Source organism: Pristiophorus japonicus, chromosome 1 (genome assembly GCF_044704955.1).
Source record: "Pristiophorus japonicus isolate sPriJap1 chromosome 1, sPriJap1.hap1, whole genome shotgun sequence".
Lineage (NCBI taxonomy): Eukaryota > Metazoa > Chordata > Chondrichthyes > Pristiophoridae > Pristiophorus > Pristiophorus japonicus.
This window is the reverse complement of record NC_091977.1, coordinates 542682222-542698230: the sequence shown is the minus strand read 5'-3', so window position 1 is coordinate 542698230 and position 16009 is coordinate 542682222. Positions and strand designations below refer to the sequence as shown.

Here is a 16009-nt window from a genome sequence, read left to right as displayed (position 1 = left end):
GCCCTCAATAAAAAAGTCTCGCAGCATCTCCGCTCTGCATGCATCTGGGAACTTACATAGGCTCGCCAGTCGCCGGAGGTCTGCCACAAAGTCTGGAACACTTTGCCCTTCTCACCGCTGGTGCGTGTAAAACCGGTGTCTCGCCATGTGCATGCTGCTCGTCGGTTTAAAGTGTTCCTCGATTAACTTACTGAGCTCTTCAAAAGTCTTGTCCACCGGCTTCTCTGGTGCCAAAAGGTCCTTCATCAGGGAGTTCGTCCTGGATCCACAAACCGTCAGTAGATGAGCCCTGCGTTTGTCGGCCGAATCCTGTCTCAGCCATTCCTTAGTGACAAAACTTTGCTGTAGTCTCTCAGTAAAATCGTCCCAATCATTACCAACACCTCTCGTCTGTGCTGCTAGTGGCCATGCTCGTGTGGTTTAAATCCCAGTTTCACGTCGCCAATGATATGTCCTTACTATACAGTATAAATGCACACGAGGCCCATACTTGAGAGAAGGTCACTCTGTGACCAGTAACCTTTATTCACCAGCACTGAAGTGATGAAGGTGGGTGGAGCTTCCCCTTTTATACCTGAAAGTCCAGGTTGGGAGTGTCTCCCACAAGTTCACCACCGAGTGGTCAGTGTTCTCACGGTGTACAACTTAGGTCAGTTTATACATGGGTTACAATGACAGTTAAATACATGATACTTTCGGATAAGACATTAAACCAAGGCCCTGTCTGGTCTAGATGGACAAGATCCCACAGCACTATTTCGAAGAATTGAAAGATAGACTTGCATTTATATAGCACCCTTCACAATCACCAGACTTCCCAAAGCGCTTTACAGCTAACAAAGTGCTTTTTGCAGTGTAGTCACTGTTGTAATGTAGGAAACGCGGCAGTCAGTTTGCGCTCAGCAAGCTCCCACAAACAGCAATGTGATAATGACCACATAATCAGTTTAAATGACTTCATTGAGGGATAAATATTGGCCAGGACACCGGGGATAACTCCCCTGCTCTTTGTCGATATAGCGGCATGGGAACCTGAGAGAGCAGACGGGGCCTTGGTTTTAACGTCTCATCTGAAAGACAGCACCTCCGACATTGTAGCATTCGCTCAGTATTGCCCCTCCAACAGTGCAGCGCTGCCTCAGTACTTCACTGGAGTGTCAGCCTAGATTATGTGCTCAAGTCTCTGAACTGCTCCTGAACAACACCCACAACCTTCTGACTCAGAGGCGAGAGTGTTACCCACTGAGCCATAAGCGGAAACGTGGCCTGTACAAATCCTGCAGGGAGAACCGAGATGGTGCTCACCAGAACGAATACAAGAAATGCCTTTCCAAACAAAGATACCCCAAATAAAATCAATGACTATGGTATACATGAGATGCAAGTCCTCAAAAGGCTAAATGGGCTTAAAACAAATCCCAGGGATAGATGGTATTTATCCCACAGTCATGAGAGGGACGAGGGAGGAGATTTGTGAGGTACTGACAATCGTTAAGAGGGAGTCAATGGGCACTATGGAGGTGCCTGTAGAATGTAGTGCCCAGACAAGACACAGATACCTACAAAGCCATTCATTTTATTTCCATTTTGTGTAAAATAAATGAACAGAAGTACAAGCAGAATCATGGTACAACTACAGCCATCATAGAGTACACCATTGGATTTGCCAAATGCTTTCTCTGCCCGGATAGGTTAGATAGGGGATATTCTGGAGTAATGTCCACAGAGAGTCTCCCGGGTTGTTGTTGTCTGTTGCATTATGCACAAGTTTGATGTACAACAGGGTCCAGTGCATGGATCTTGCTCAGCAAGAAGACTTTCTACAATTTGATGAGGAAGACCCCAGCGAAAGGAGGGCAAAAGCCTGCAGCCAGAGCTCCTCGCTAGCAGTTCAGCCCACCTCTCACCACCACTTTACCAGTCCTCAATACCACCTTTACCAGTCCTCCTACCCTGCATTAAAGAAATTCCATCCTCTGACCAACGTTCAAGTACGTGGCACCTGACATTGAAATTTCTGTAACTAATATGGAACCACACTCCAAACAAAGTTACACAATCAACTCAAGATGTTTTAAATGGCTCACACAAGTGCTACAACATCATTATTTCCCCCATGTGTTACCATATAGTGCTTTTCTGAAGTGACTACTTGCCTATTCCACCACTTCCATGAGGTGTTGCCCCAGTGGCGTCCGCATGGGTGGTGGTGCGTAGTCAGATGAGGGTCCGTGAGAGGCTCAGTGTTTGGTGGAGAGGCATGTGGCGTGGGGGGGGGGGAGGTGTTTGGAGTGCTGCGGGGCAGGGGGAGAGCAGTGCTGTGGCCAGGTATAATGCAGGGAAATAGAGATAGGAAGACATCCTTGCTGCCCAGGTCAGTTCGTTGATGTGTACGTGGCAATGATTCCTGGGGATGAAGTTTCAGGCATTGCCATTGTCTGTCACTTTCCTTCAGACCTGCAGTATCATCTCTTTGGCCTTCCTGCCCATTGAGGGTAAGAGGACCTGCCCTGAGTGCCCTCACCTGCTCCGGAAGCACCTCCACCACCGTGTCGAGAATCGAGATGCTCTTGCCTACTGTTATGTACGCAATCCTAGGCAACATGTATCATACCGCCACCAGAGGGCATACCTGTTGGAGTCCCAAGGGATCCCAGCATCCCTTGGGAGCACTGTATATAAGCAGGCCTACCATGCTGTACCAACACTCTGAAGTTTAATTAAAGGGTCTACGGTCACACTTACTCATTGTCTACAGTACTCAGGTGCATTACTTTATTATGAGCTTAACACCTACAACATGTTGTTGTCCAGAAACTTCCCTTTAGCAGCACAGAGTTGAATGGAACCTCACTTTAAGAGGTGTATTCACTCTTTAAATGGGAGCTGGGCCTGCCAAAAATCAACCTCGACTGCCCATCACCTCTGGAAATGGATGAGCTGCCCAACTAATGAAATGTAAATGAAGCCTGCCGCAAACCGACAACATCGGGAGGGCAGCCCAATCATCTTGCCCATTGCCTGCCCGTAGTAATAATTAGCCCGCTGGATTCAGAAACTCAATTTAAAGTGGTCAAGTTTGAGATTTGATACCAATCTAGGAGGGCCAGTGGAATTGCAAGAGGCTGCTCAGAAATTTCACAAGGATTTGGACAAGATATGTCAGTGGGTAGAACAATGGCAGTTGAAATTTAGTGCAGGCAAAGTGTAAAGTGCAACTCACAGGAAGGAAAGATAGATGACACATTTTGAACAATGTTGAAATAGCTGATGAAGCTGAAAGAGATCTCGGAATTTTAGTATACTCAACACTAAACAAATCCAGCCAATGCAAAGCAGCAATTGTCAATGACAATAGAATGCTGAACAATAAAGCCAAAACAGTAAAATATAAGTCAGGGGAGGTAGTGATCTTGTCAGACCAGACTTTTAATACAGTCCCCACTACTTAAAACATCCATGTTTAAACAAGCGGTTGTTTATATTGGCCAAAAAATTGCTAACCGTGAACCATTTGCATTGACGTCAATTTCAAAGTTGACAGTTATAGCCTCTTTAGTGCTCTTTATTTTGGGCAGAAACAGCTTTACTTACTTACTAGTTTGCACCAATGTTCCCGCTAAGCTGCGTGGCCGTGCAGTGGTCTGGACGTCCCGCGCAGGCCGCTCAACGGCTTTTCAATGCAAGAAACCGTGCATGAAAGGAGCGTGGAACCTGTGAAAGGGAACGTGTACCAAAAAACTTGCAGAGAACATTGGCTTGTACCTCATTGAGGTGCATTGAATGCAAGAACAAACATAAGTAAATAACACCTCTTTAAGGAACTCTGAATGTAATAAAAGACCCTTATTGAGGCAGACTTTATTTTAATATTTTATAACAACAACTTGCATTTATAATGCGCCTTTAATGTAGCGAAAAGTCCCTCGGCGCTTCACAGGAGCGTTAGCAAACAAAATTTGACACAGCCACATAAGGAGATATTAGAACATGTGACCAAAGAACATAGGAACAGGAGTAGACCATTCAGCCCCTCGAGCCTGTTCTGCCATTTAATGAGATCACAGCTGATCTGCGATCTAACTCCATATACCCGCCTTTGGTCCATATACCTTAATACCTTTGGTTAACAAAAAGCTATCAATCGCAGATTTTAAATTAACAATTTCGAAACACAGAACAAATTAACACACTTAGTGTGTTACTGATCATTATTCTATTTGGGAAAGTTAGTTTTTTTACAAATCTAAATGTTTGAAGTGCGGAAAGATAACTTTTAAAACTTTACTCGTACTCACAAATCAAAAAATATGTGACACTGCAGATTCAATGAAAGCTAACATTGCATAATTACAAATAAATGTTGACAAGAAAGTCTGCTGAGATCTGAACATAGCAAGTGTAAGTCCCATTTACACAGAAATGCATGCAGGCATACCACATCACACCTTTCACCATCCAATCTGTGAGTCATATCTTGCACTGAAACATGCAAATTATGTTCCACATCAATACCAGTGACTCATACACCAAACTTTTATGCTTAGTATTTACTCAACTGCCCATTTTACACAGGATATACAGCACAGAAACAGGCCATTCGTCCCAACCAATCCATGCTGCATTTATGCTCCCCTCGAGCCTCCTTCCATCTTTCCCCATTGAACTCTATCAGCATAACCCTCTATTCCCTTTCCGCTCATATGCTTATCCAGCATCCCCTTAAATGCACTTATACTATTTGCTTCAACCACTTACTGTGGTAGCAAGTTCCATATTCTCACCACACTCTAGGTAAAATAGTTTGTTCTGAATTTCCTAGCTGATTTCTTGGTGACTATCTCATATCTAACAGAAAACAGAGAGTCGGGATAAATGGGTCATCTTCCGGTTGGCAAACAATGACTAGTGGGGTGCCGCAGGGATCGGTGCTGGGGCCTCAACTATTTACAATCTATATTAATGACTTGGATGAAGGGACTGAGTGTTATGTAGCCAAATTTGCTGATGATACAAAGATAGCTGGGAAAGCAATTTGTGAGGAGGACATAAAAAATCTGCAAAGGGATATAGGCAGGCTAAGTGAGTGGGCAAAATTTGGCAGATGGAGTATAATGTGGGAAAATGTGAGCTTATCCACTTGGGCAGAAATAATAGAAAGCACATTATAATTTAAATGGAGAAAAATTGCAAAGTGCTGCAGTACAGAGAGACCGGGGGGTCCTTGTGCATGAAACACAAAAAGTTAGTATAGAGGTACAGCAGGTAATCAGGAAGGAAAATGGAATGGTGGCCTTTATTGCAAAGGGGATGGAGTATAAAAGCAGAGAAGTCCTGCTACAACTGTACAGGGTATTGATGAGGCCCCATCTGGAGTACTGCGTACAGTTTTGGTTTCCGTATTTAAGGAAGGATATACTTGCAATGGAGGCTGTTCAGAGAAGGTTCACTCGGTTGATTCTGGAGATGAGGGGGTTGACTTATGAGGATAAGTTGAGTAGGTTGGGCCTATACATATTAGAGTTCAGAAGAATGAGAGGTGATCTTACTGAAACATAAGATAATGAAGGGGCTCAACAAGGTGGATGCAGAGAGGATATTTTCACTCCAAGGGGAAGCTAAAACTAGGGAACATAGTCTTAGAATAAGGGGCCGCCCATTTAAAACTGAGATGCGGAGAAACTTCTTCTCTCAGAGGGTTGTAAATCTATGGAATTCTCTGCCCCAGGGAGCTGTGGAGGCTGGCTCATTGAATATATTTAAGGTGGAGATTTTGGGCGATAAGGGAGTAAAGGGTTATGGGGAGCGGGCAGGAAAGTGGAGCTGAGTCCATGATCAGATCAGCCATGATCTTATTGAATGGTGGAGCAGGCTCAAGGGGCCGAATGGCCTACTCCTGCTCCTATTTCTTATGTTCTTATTGATAGCCTCTAGTTTTGCTCTTCCCCACAAGTGGAAACACTCTCCTGTATCTACTCTATTAAAGCCTTTCATAATTTTAAAGACCTCCATTAGGTCTCTTCAAGAGAAAAGAGATCCAGCCTGTTCATCCTTTCCTGATATGTATACCCTCGCATTTCTGGTATCATTCTTGTAAATCTTTCTTACAACCTCCCCAGTGGCTAGATTTTACACTTTTGTGCTTATCACCCAAAAATGGGCATTATTTCTGGCATGGGCGGTAAAAATGGATTTTCAGATCACCGGCTTCTTGCTCATTCTCAAAGCACCGAGTCTCCATTTTTGAAATCGGGCGTTACCGCGAGCGATATGAAATGGGCAGTAGCGTTAAATCTCACTGACCTGCCGTAAAGTGTCGCCGTCCTTAGCAGCGGCATGGCAACGCTCGATTCCTGCAATTCAGGAGGTCAACATAGAAAATAGGTGCAGGAGTAGGCCATTCGGCCCTTCGAGCCTGCACCACCATTAAAGAAGATCCTGGCTGATCATTCACCTCAGTACCCCTTTCCTGCTTTCTCTCCATATCCCTTGATCCCCTTAGCCGTAAGGGCCATATCTAACTCCCTCTTGAATATATCCAATGAACTGACATCAACAACTCTCTGCGGAAGGGAATTCCACAGGTTAACAACTCTCTGAGTGAAGAAGTTTCTCCTCATCTCAGTCCTAAATGGCTTACCCCTTATCCTTAGAATATGTCCCCTGGTTCTGGACTTCCCTAACATCGGGAACATTCTTCCTGCATCTAACCTGTCCAGTCCCATCAGAATTTTATATGTTTCTATGAGATCCCCTCTCATCCTTCTAAATTCCAATTAATAAAGGCCCAGTCGATCCAGTCTCTCCTCATATGTCAGTCCAGCCCGGAAATCAGTCTGGTGAACCTTCGCTGCACTCCCTCAATAGCAAGAACGTCCTTCCTCAGATTAGGAGACCATAACGGAACACAATATTCCAGGTGAGGCCTCACTAAGGCCCTGTACAACTGCAGTAAGACCTCCCTGCTCCTATACTCAAATCCCCTAGCTATCAAGGCCAACATACCATTTGCCTTCTTCACCGCCTGCTGTACCTGCATGCCAACTTTCAATGACTGATGTATCATGACACCCAGGTCTCGTTGCACCTCCCCTTTTCCTAATCTGCCGCCATTCAGATAATATTCTGCCTTAGTGTTTTTGCCCCCAAACCTTACATTTATCCACATTATACTGCATCTGCCATGTATTTGCCCACTCACCTAACCTATCCAAGTCACCCTGCAACCTCTTAGCGTCCTCCTCACAGCTCACACCGCCACCCAGTTTAGTGTCATCTGCAAACTTGGAGATATTGCACTCAATTCCTTCATCCAAATCGTTTATGTATATTGTAAATAGCTGGGGGTCCCAGCACTGAGCCCTGCGGCATCCCACTAGTCACTGCCTGCCTTTCTGAAATGGAACCGTTTATCCCGACTCTCTGCTTCCTGTCCGCCAACCGGTTCTCTATCCACATCAGTACATTACCCCCAATACCATGTGCTTTAATTTTGCACACCAATCTCTTGTGATCATGAGGGTCATCATGACATGCGCAGAAGAGGAGACAGAGAGAGAGAGGGACTGCAGGCATGTGTGGTGGGGTGTGGCTCCTTTGGGAGGAAGGAGGGAGACTTTGGAGCTTTACAGCAAATAGGGAAACAAAAATTAGCTGTTACCAGCCATATATTTGCTCAAATTTGGCCTATAATGGAGGGAGAGGAGGAGGCATCACAGCACGCTGTGGAGACTGATGCTGGAGAGAGCAGTGAGGTGGGAGAGGAGCACATTGGAGGGCGCAAAAGAGCCAGGAGGTTCTCAGATGAGGCAAATGCCTCCCTATTGCAGGAGGTCGAGTTACGCTGGGGTGATTTGACACAGGGAGGGCATGGGAAGTCCACCCCCAAAGGCCTACTAGAAGATATGGACCGAGATAGTAGAGGTAGTCTTGTCGGCGATGGAACGACCTTGTGGGATACGCAAGAGTAAGTATTACATTTATTTACATGTACTTATGTATTTATATAATTTGATTTGTAACAGTCATGAGTGAATATCAGCAGATGTGAGATCTTCCACTTTTACCGGGAATGTTTTACTCAAAGCCTGCGGTCACGCTGCACGTCTTTAGGTAAAGAATGATAATCTGTCGGTTATGTGTTGTATCAGTCTGTAAATATGTCGACTATGTCCTGGAGTTCAGCCTCTATATGTGCAGACGCAGGCGTTGTCCGTGTACTGTAGCTCGACGACAGAGGTTGGGGTGGTCTTGGACCTGGCCTAGAGACGGCGCAAGTTGAACAGGTTCCCACTGGTTCTGTAGTTTAGTTCCATTCCAGCGGGGAGCTTGTTGACTGTGAGGTGGAGCATAGCGGTGAGAAAGATTGAGAAGTGGGTTGGGGCGATGACGCAGCCCTTTTTGACCCCGGTCCGGACGTGGATTGGGTCTGTGATGGATCTGTTGGTAAGGATTGTGGTGTCCCTACACCTTGCTACTGAATCACACGAGGCATGTACTGCGTGACCTTCCTTTATTCCCAGGACCAAGAAGTGATGACCCTGCGTGGGACCTCCCTTTAAATACCTGAGTGCCCAGGTGAGAAGTGTCTCCCCCAAGTTCACCCCCTGTGGTCAAGGTGTGCATTTCCAGGACATATATACAGTGTACAGTGTGGTTACAGTTACATGAAGGTTACAGTTGTATGAAGGTTGCATACACGACAAGGATCATAGCCTGCATGTCGTTGTGAAGCAGGCGGAGGATGGTGACGAACTTTTGGGCATCCAGAATGGAGGAGGACGCTCCATAGACCCCCGTGATTGACAGTGTCAAAGGCCTTTGTAAGGTCGAAGAAGACCATGTATAAGGGCTGGCGCTGCTCCCTGCATTTTTCCTGTAGCTGTCGCACTGCAAAAGTCATGTCCGTTGTGCCCCGTAGGGGACGAAATCCACACTGTGACTCCGGGAGGAGCTCCTTAGCTATGAGAAGAAGACGGTTGAGGAGGACTCTAGCGACGACTTTCCCAGTGGCTGATAGGGAGATTCCTCTGTAGTTGCCGCAGTCGGACTTGTCCCCTTTTTTAAAGATGGTCACGATCACTGCATCTCTGAGATCTCCCGTCATGCTCTCCTCCCTCCAGATGAAGAGATGAGGTTGTGTATTCGTGCCAGCAGTGCCTCTCCGCCATACTTCAATGCCTCAGCAGGGATTCCGTCTGAGCCTTGTTGTTTTTAAGCTGGCTTATGGTTAGGCATACGAAAGCATGGGCCTTATGCTAAACATCTGTAAGACAAAGGCCTTCACCAGCCTGTCCTCACCATACAGCACTCACACCCCCCCCCCCCCCCGCCCCCCAGTCATCAAGATCCATGGCGCGACCCTGGACATCATGGACCACTTCCCATATCTCGGGAGCCTCCTAAGAGCAGGCATTGCCGACGAGAGCCAACACCGCCTCCAGTGCGCCAGTGCAGCCTTCGGCCACCTGAGAAAAAGAGTTTTTGAAGGCCAGGCCCTCAAAACTGCCACCAAACTCATGGAGTACAGGGCTGTAGTAATACCTGCCCTCCTGTATGGCTCAGAGACATGGACCATGTACAGCAGACACCTCCAGTTACTGGAGAAATATCACCAACGATGTCTCTGCAAGATCCTACAAATCCCCTGGGAGGACAGGCGCACCAACATCAGCATCCTCGTCGAGGCTAACATCCCCAGCATTGAAGCACTGACCACACTCGATCCGCTCCGCTGGGCAAGCCACATAGTTCGCATGCCAGACATGAGACTCCCAAAGCAAGTGCTCTACTCAGAGCTCCTTCACGGCAAACAAGCCAAAGGTGGGCAGTGGAAACGCTACAAGGACACCCTCAAAGCTGCCCTGATAATGTGCGATATCCTCACTGACACCTGAGAGTCCCTGGCCAAAGACTGCCCTAAGTGGAAGAAGTGCATCTGAGAGGGTGCTGAGCACCTTGAGTCTCATCGCCGAGAGCATGAAATCAAACGCAGGCAGCGGAAAGAGCATGCGGCAAACCTTCCCACCCACCCCTTCCCTCAACGACTATTTGTCCCACCTGTGACAGAGTCTGTGGCTCTCATATTGGACTGTTCAGCCACCAAAGAACTCACTTCAGGAGTGGAAGCGAGTCTTCCTCGATTCCGAGGGACTGCCTATGATGATGATGGTGTCAGTCTCTGTGACAGTACCTAGCAATGATATCACGCAATTATCTCATGCTATGTAGTCTTGTCACCTTTTACAGAAGAAGCTAACGACGATGAGGTCCGTGCAGAGGCGAACGGGTGGGGTGCCACCAGTCCCCAGCGACATCACTGACATGGAGGAGCAGGTGCTCGCACTCGTGGGAAAGCACTCCCGGACAGCCACGGACGCATCTGCAGACCCTGAAGTGATTCCACGTGAGTAAAGCTGACACCATTGCGTGATGTAAAGTCAATAGATGCCACACCCACTCATATCCGCACAATATGATAGATGATTTCTAAAATTGTCCTAGAAATAATGCTGGCCTAATGAAAATCATTGTAATGCAAATGTGTTGATGGTCATGAAATGTGATGTCTGTGATGATTTTGATAGCGGTGGTGCTTTTGTCGTGCATATGCTTTGTGTAGTGCTGCACTCACCTTGTGACCCTAGCACCCTCTTCTCTTCTAATAACTTAATTTGTGTTTTGCAGCTCAGCCAGCAGCACAGGCAAGACCACAGAGGCCAGAAGGTGGGGGGCGCGGGGCCGGACTCTCCGAACGATCCTACATCTGCTGAGGAGCTCCGATTCTTGCCCGTCAATCCGCTGGCTCTGTTCTCCACGGATGAGAGAGACGACTTCTAGGAACCTGCATCGCCACTCTCCAGAAGCCATTCCCATCCAAGGCATTTAGTGGTCCTCCGGACATTCCCGCCTCCACTCTGGAGGTAGCGGCTCCAAGCACCTCACCACAGGGCACCCCATTTGTCCCCAGGACGGCGCCCAACCCGCGGAGACCTTGTGGACGCGGAAGGTCTGGTCCACGAGCGCCACATGAGAGTGGAGAGATGGTACAGTTGTCCAGGAGGACTGTAGACATTGGTGACCAGCTCATCGAAGCATTGGGGGGCATATCCTGACAGCTTGCCACCATGATGAGTACATTCCGCAGATGGCGGAGGCCCTGGATGCGATAGCCAGGAACACTGCTGGAACAGGCCTCCCAGTGGTCCCCGAGCGCGGCACTCCACTCCTAGGTTCTGCACCACCTCTGCGAACGACAGATGAGAGCAAGGACCAAGATCCTGCTTCTGCATCAGAGAATGTTGCCCCCTCGGCACCCCCCGCTCTCATACTCGTGCAACCACCGCATCTGCCTTCATCCCCGCTCCCCAATGAGGCACCACCTGAGGAGCTCCTCGGTCAGGCGCCGTGGAGCGAGGAGCGGAAGGGATAGAGATGGGGAGAAGAAGGAGGGGGGAAGGAAAGTGAGGTATATGTCCGCAGGTGATGACTGTGTTGTAATGTATGGAGGGGAGGGGACCACTCTCCTGCTTTGTCTTTGTATTCTGTGTTGCTGGACATGTTGAACATTTGATTGATGTCAATGGTGGAAAAAGTGGTGTGTGGGCGGGGGTTGGGTGTTTTTGCCTGTGATACTTATGATTTCAGACCAATGTTGGTATAAAATGTTTTTTATTGAACATAACCTTGTTGCGCATTGTCTCAGATAGCTGGACCGTTACACACTGGTGATTCCTTAACATGAAAGGGTTAAATAAAACTTACTTCAATCAACGTAAACTTTAATTGGCACCAAGGTGATGGGCACCATTGATGTCTGAGCTGCACACACACAGCAGTGTGTCAGCGTTGTCACTCACAGCAACGTTCTTTCAGGCAAATCGTTCAGATATCAGCTCCTCATGGAAGAGTTTTGTAGCTATGTAGCCACCACGAGCTTTTCCTGCGGTTTAGAGGGGGCCGTGGGCATGGTTGCATAGCCAGCCTGATTGTCTGGCCCTAGGTCAGCGTACAGCCCCTCGTCGTCCTCCTCCTCTCTCTCCTGAGGTGGAGCATCAGTCCCTTCTGGCAATTCTTGGCCCCTCGTGATAGCCAGATTGTACAGCATGGAGCACACGACCACGAATTTACCTACTTACATAAGAAAATAAAAAATAGGAACAGGAGAAAGCCATATGGCCCCTCGTGCCTGCTCCACTATTCAATAATGGCTGATCTGATCATGGACTCTGCTCCACTTCCCTGCCCGCTCCCCATAATCCCTTATCTCCTTATTGTTTAAGAAACTGTCTATTTTTGTCTTAAATTTATTCAATGTCCCAGCTTCCACAGCTCTCTGAGGCAGCAAATTCCACAGATTTACAACCCTCAGAGAGAAGAAATTTCTCCTCATCTCAGTTTTAAATGGGCGGTCCCCTTATTCTAAGATCATGCCCTCTAGTTCTAGTCTCCCCTATCAGTGGAAACATCCTCTCTGCATTCACCTTCTCAAGCCCCCTCATAATCTTATACATTTCGATAAGATCACCTCTCTTCTTCTGAATTCCAATGAGTAGAGGCCCAACCTACTCAATCTTTCCTCATAAGTCAACCCCCTCATCTCCGGAATTAACCTAGTGAACCTTCTCTGAACTGCCTCCAAAGCAAATATATCTTTTCGTAAATATGGAAACCAAAACTGCACGCAGTATTCCAGGTGTGGCCTCACCAATACCCTGTATAGCTGTAGCAAGACTTCCCTGCTTTTATACTTCATCCCCTTTGTAATAAAGGCCAAGATTCCATTGGCCTTCCTGATCACTTGCTGTACCTGCATACTAACCTTTTGTGTTTCATGCACAAGTACCCCCAGGTCCTGCTGTACTGCAGCACTTTGCAATCTTTCTCCATTTAAATAATAACTTGCTATTTGATTCTTTCTGCCAAAGTGCATGACCTCACACTTTCCAACATTATACTCCATCTGCCAAATTTTTGCCCACTCACTTAGTCTGTCTATGTCCTTTTGCAGATTTTTTGTGTCCTCCTCATACATTGCTTTTCCTCCCATCTTTGTATCATCAGCAAATTTGGCTACGTTACACTCGGTCCCTTCTTCCAAGTCGTTAATATAGATTGTAAATAGTTGGGGTCCCAGCACTGATCCCTGCGGCACTCCACTAGTTACTGGTTGCCAACCAAAGAATGAACCATTTATCCCGACTCTCTTCTGTTAATTAGCCAATCCTCTATCCACCCCCAACCCTGTGAACTTTTATCTTGTGCAGTAACCTTTTATATGGTACCTTGTCAAATGCCTTCTGGAAGTCCAAATACACCACATCCACTGGTTCCCCTTATGCCCCCGCTTCGTTACATCCTCAAAGAATTCCAGCAAGTTTGTCAAACATGATTTCCCCTTCATTAATCCATGCTGACTCTGCCTGACCGAATTTTGCTTTTCCAAATGTCCTGCTACTGCTTCTTTAATAATGGATTCCAACATTTTCCCATCCACAGATGTTAGGCTAACTGGTCTATAGTTTCCTGCTTTTTGTCTGCCTCCTTTTTTAAATAGGGGTGTCACATTTGCAGTTTTCCAATCTGCTGGAACCTCCCCAGAATCCAGGAAATTTTGGTAAATTACAACGAATGCATCCACAATTCCTGCTGCTACTTCTCTTAAGACCCTAGGATGCAAGCCATCAGGTCCAGGGGATTTATCTGCCTTGAGTACCACCTCCTTAGTGATTGTGATTGTGTTAAGTTTCTTCCTCCCTATAGCCCCTTGACTGTTGGGATATTGTTAGTGTCCTCTACCGTAAAGACTGATACAAAATATTTGTTCATAGTTTCTGCCATCTCCATGTTCCCCATTACTAATTCCTCGGTCTCGTCCTCTAAGGGACCAACATTTACTTTAGCCACTCTTTTCCTTTTTATGTACCTACAGAAACTCTTTCTATCTGTTTTTATATTTTGTGCTAGTTTACTTTCATCGTCTGGCTTCCCTTTCTTAATCATTTTTTTTGTCATTCTTTGCTGGCTTTTAAAAGTTTCCCAGTCTTCTGTCCTCCCACTAGTTTTGGCCACTTTGTATGTCCTTGTTTTTAATTGGATACCATCCTTGCTCAGGGTTGTATTGTAGCTCCCCTCCTGGGTGGTCCAGACATCTGAAGTGCTGCTTTAGCACAGTTATTGTTTTCTGGACCACATTGCGTGTGTCTCTGTGACTCTGGTTGTATCGCTTCTTGGCTTCGGCGTGGGTGTCACGCAGGAGGATCATCAGCCAGATGGCTAGACCATATTGGTTATCGCCAAGCATCCAGCATTGTCCTTGTGGCTGACTCTTAAAGACAGCGCGCTCATGCAGGATGTGAGCCTCATCGAAGGTGCCCAGACATTTGGCATTCACTACCATGATGATCTGGTTATGGTCGACAACTAGTTGGACCTTCAGGGAGTGAAATCTTTTTCTGTTACGAAAACGCTCCAGGTCCTGAAAAGGTGGCCGCATGGCGATGTGAGTGCCCTGTATAGCTCCCTGCACCCTGGGGAACTTAGCAATGCGGTAGAATACTCCAGCCCAGTCAGTCTGAGCCTCTGCGGTCATGGGGAAGCTGATAAAGTCCATCCTCCTTGCGTACAGGGCCTCCGTGACCTGTCTAATGCAGCGATGGGTTGCATGGTGAGACAGAGGGGAAATCTCGACCGCAGAGGCCTGAAAGGAACCGGACGCATAGAAAGACAGTGCCACGGTGACCTTGACCTCGACCAACACTGGTGTCCTGATAGCAGGCTGCATATATGGCCTGATGAGCTCACATATTTCATTGATCACCACCTTGTGGAAGCGCAGTCTCCGAAGGCAGGTGTGGACATGTCGAGGTAAGACCTCTTTTCCCTTTACGTGTGGGGTGTGTATGGTCTGGCCCTCCTCATTCATGCACATCTTAAATTGGGGACATAATGATATGCATCACACATTGAGCCATCTGCACTCCAGCATCTGTGTATTAATTGATGCAGGCTGAGAAATGGCTGGCTCCATTGCAATGAAAATATAATAGCGATTGATCAGAAGCAATAATTTCCTCACTAAAATACACCTAGAGTAAACCCCCAATAGTCCAGAGTCTGAAAATATGTCTGTTGAGATGGTCACTTCACCTAAGAAGAACTCCAGAATCAATGCAAACTCCCCCGAAGTTGAAGCAGCCTTTTGAATGAAGCGACCTGCGATTTTAAAAAGGGCAACGACACCGCTGGCTTTAGTTCAGAACAGTTCCACTCTTTCTGGGCGTTTTTTTGGGCAAGCGATATGTATGCGAGCGAGGTGAAAGTGACGGTGGGCGATTTCCTGGGCGTTAGTTTCGCCAAATGTGCTCTTTACGACAAAAAAAATGGATGGGGGGTATTATTGAATCTCGGCGTTAAATCCGTGTGGAAAGTAACACTGGGCGATATTATGGGCGTTGATTTCGCCCATTCTGATGATTCCACCCAAAAAATGTGGACAGGTGGTATTTTTTCCCGGCATTACGCACATGGGGAAAGTAATGCTCGCCGATAAGATTCCGAAAAATGCCCATCAGTTTCCACTTTGTGGCTACATGGGCGTTATACGTGATTTTAGCGGTAAAATGGACGTTAAGTGGGCGTGAAGCATGCAAAAAACGTGGGACGTCAAGCCCCTATATCCTTTTTATAATATGGCGACCAGAATTGTGCGCAGTACCCCAAGTGTGGTCTAACCAAGGTTCAATACAAGTTTAGCATAACTTCTCTACTTTTCAATTCTATCTCTCTCGAACTAAACCCGAGTGCTTTTTTTTATGGCCTTATTAACCTGCTTCGCTACTTTAAGTGCTTTGTACTCTGAGATCCTTTGCTCTTCTACCCCAGTTAGATTCTTATTTTCCAAGTAATATGTGACCTCTCTTGATTCTTGTCTTTGTTATCAATGTGTGATGGTGACCTGTAAGATAAACAGAGGCCAGCGCAGAAAAGCTGTTGTGGCTTTCCGACCAGG

At 46.8% G+C, this 16009-nt stretch overlaps 1 long non-coding RNA gene across 1 annotated transcript in view; it reads left to right on the top strand.

Moving 5' to 3' along the window:
* The window catches only part of LOC139278257 (uncharacterized), a 67364-nt gene extending 55781 nt beyond the window's left edge, over positions 1-11583 (top strand). The window contains exons 5-6 of the long non-coding RNA XR_011596225.1: positions 10249-10405; positions 10687-11583. This is a non-coding gene — a long non-coding RNA (uncharacterized lncRNA). The remainder of the gene's footprint in view (positions 1-10248; positions 10406-10686) is intronic.
* The last annotated feature ends 4426 nt before the right edge of the window (positions 11584-16009 follow it).